The sequence below is a fragment of the Crocodylus siamensis genome, chromosome 3, assembly GCF_052110815.1.
Source record: "Crocodylus siamensis isolate JL-2025a chromosome 3, ASM5211081v1, whole genome shotgun sequence".
Classification (NCBI taxonomy): Eukaryota; Metazoa; Chordata; order Crocodylia; family Crocodylidae; genus Crocodylus; species Crocodylus siamensis.
Window position 1 is genome coordinate 143,842,054 of NC_143397.1, and position 3,462 is coordinate 143,845,515.

Consider the following 3,462-nt stretch of genomic DNA (forward strand, 5'->3'; position numbering starts at 1 on the left):
TGACTCAGAAGGAGGGCTGGACTGAGAGCAGTATAAGCCCAGGCTCTGAGACAAATCCAGAAGTAACATCTTGGAGCCTGCCGAAAGGGCACCACTTCAGCAGGATAGTGGCAGCTCCGGAAAGTTGACATGGAAGGTAATACCTAAAGCAGTTTGGAGGCTTGGAGTAAGAACTAAAGAGCTAGAGGAGATTCCTGGGGACCCAGTGAGTGTTTGAATCTATGGGACCTGAAGGGTCCAGAGCCAAGAAAGGGAGGCCAAATGTAGAGGACCCAGTGAAAGGTCTGAGTGACCCCAGAGAGAGGGGCTGGATATAAGGGACCTATTGAGGGCTCCAGTAAATCCAAGGGGCCTAGAGAATGGCTGAGTAGGGGAGACTTGATGAAGGGTCCAGGAGCCTAGAGAGATGATGAATATGTGCAGACCAAATGAGGAGTCGAGTCCAGATGGGGGCTTAAGGTAACCCCAGAGAGACTAGGGGCTGAGCCAGGACCAGGGGACCCAGAGGGGAGAGGAAGCCGGAGCCAGGCCAGAGAGCCTGAAGGTCTGTAGTCCAAGAGGGACAATGAATGGGGCTGGAAGCCCATGAGCCAGGACAGATGTGTAACATCAGGATTGCCTAGGGCAAGATGGTTTAGACCTTAGTCCTGAGTATGACTTAGAAGTGCACCCTACTGGGGCTGGTTAGCATGGTGGGGTTGTCAGTAGCGGGGCACCCTTTGTGAAATGCCATGCATGGGCCACCTAGTGAAAGGCAAGTACAGAGTACCTTAAAGCCTTGGCTCCCATTGCCTGTGGGTTAGCTTTTACCCTCCCCAGGGTAAGGGACCACACCCTAACAGAAAAGTAAGGGGGAAAGAGGGAGACCATGTGGGTCCAGAGGCCCTGATAGGCTAAGAAAGAGTGGGACCATGCAGGTTCAGAGAAGGGCCAAGGAGTGGGATCAGAGGATCCAAGGGTCTAGAGAGGATGAAAGGATCAGTGGATCCATGAGTAAAGTGCCTGAGAAGCTGGGATTGGACCAGTGCCCCAAGGCTGCACTTAGGAGTAGCTTTGATGGGTGAAGCACCCAGGGTGTGGATAGAGAGAGGGTGGCTAATTGGCCCAGGTGGAAGCAGAGAGGAGCAGGGATCCAAGGCCACATCTGGGAACAGTCATGAGGATTGAAGTGCCTAGGTGTGGGCAGAAAGCGCCAGCTTGAGCAAAAAGGAACTGTGGGATAAGAAGGGCCAGGAAAGAGTGAGATTGCAAGGGGCCAGGGAACAGTGCGAGGCCCAGCCAGATGCCTAGAGAGCTGCTGGGGAAAACTGGGGGACCAGAAGGGTTGAGGAAGAGACTACAGGGGGCCTGGCATTCCAGAGAGGGGGTACGGAGAGACTGAGAGGCCTAGCATCCCAGGACAGTGTTGTATAAGAGACTGAGGGGCCGCTTGGGAGACCAAAGGGTTTGGCAACTCAGAGTGGAGTTAAGCAAAGCTGGGAGCAGGGGGAGGGGGTCTGAGGGTCCAGAGAGAGGTTGTGTTCAGTAAGAGAAAACATCAATGAGGATGATACCTGTGAGGCTTGGGGTGCAGTGTAGGGTGGAATGGAGCCATGCAACAGCTCAAAGTCTTCACCACAAACCTTTTTATTATGATAAGACCAGAGCAGCCTCCCTCATTATTTATAACGATTAACATCAAGGCATGGTGGGTGACAGCAGGACAGATTGCCCATAGAGCAGGGTACAGAACTCTTTTTGGCCTCGTGGGGCTTTACAGCCACCCCTGGAGATGGTGCCCTGTGACACAATCCCACATATGCTAGCCTTGTATTCTGAAAATCTAAAGCTATCGGCTGTACAAAAGAGTAGTTTTCCTGAGGGTGCCTCTGTCTTTGTGGACATACAGCAGAATAGGGACTACTGTGAATTACATTTAGCATACAGTTTTATCATAGCATATTGAACCAGACCATATTTAAGAGGGAGTGTGTTTGGTTTTGTCTATTTTATGACATTTCACACTTGCTATTTGCTGACTGGGATCCTAAACGAAGCTGGCATGTTTACTCACCAAAGAGGAAAAGATAAGAACAGGTGTGTGGCCCACTCTAGGAAACTGAGCTTCTGAAGTGCCTGCTGACAGATGGCAATACTTTGAACATGTATCTGCAGGTTACTTGGTGTCCCTTCTGTTTTTCATCTCCTCCAAATTCTTTGAATTTGTAGCATCTCCCAAAGCTACAAAACTGCCCAGAAAGCTCTGTTTCAAGTGTTTATACTCCTGGCTCAAATAATGTTTCAGTCCAACCATATTTGTGAAGATGGGGATTCTAAATAGACATGGCACTAGACCTAGGGTGTTAAATTCTTGAAGCACTGTGGGCCAGATGCGTGGCACAGGGCTAGTACATGGGCTGGATCAGGGCCACAGACCTCTCTTACCCCTTCATGTTGGATCCATGGGACATGGCATCCATTCCCACTGTCCCAAGACATGCATTGCACACAGCACGTGCTCCAGCTGGTCTGAGAGCTGCACTGCAGCATGAGACCTGGAGCAGTTGGAGTGGGCACAGCATGCAGCATGTGTTCCATACTGGCCAAGGCACATGATACAGATCCCGGAGTGGTCAGAGTATGTACTGCAGGCAGCATAGTCCAGTCAAGGTGGGTGTCACATGCTGGAAGGGTCCCAAACTGGCCAGGAGAATATACCATATGTGACAAGTGGTGCCTGGCCTGGCCAGACTGTGCCACATGCAGCATCCATTGCAGGACCTTTGCCACACATGTTGCTGCCTCACCTAGTCCAGGACTATGGTGCGCTCTGGAATGAGTGGCATGTGCCTAGGACTGGTCAGAAGAGGTGCCATGTGTGGTACGCCTTCTGTGCCATGCCCAGCATGTGTTCCCTGTGTTCCATTTTGCTTGTCTCTCAAATGTTTCCTGCACAGCTTGTGCCCATTGACATGATATAAGCAGGGCAAACCAGAATATCTTCAAGCAGTCTGCATTTTATTTGATCCTGCAGTATGTATATGTAGATTTTGGAACGGCATACATGGATGGCTCGGACACTAAGACTGTGGATCAGAGCCTCATCTAGGATAATTCCATTGGCTTCCAGGGAAATGTTTCAATTTGCCTCAGCTGAAGGATCTATCCCAACATGTGAATGCTATCTTTGTATTCCATTACAGACATTTAATTTTATTCTTCAGATGTAATTCCTTGTATTAGATTTGTTTTTCTGCTTTACAACTGCACTAGAAAAAGAATACAACTGGTGGCTTTTTGTAGAAAGGAATTTATACATTTTTACCAGGCACTTGTGTGATAGCCTACCACCACCATGATCTGGTCCTTTAACTGCATGTATAGGAGAATAGACTTCCTGGTCTATTGCCCTACTGGCTGTTCCCCAAGCCCAGCAGAGACTGGCCAAAGGTACAGAAAAATGAAGAAAAATTACTCAAAGTA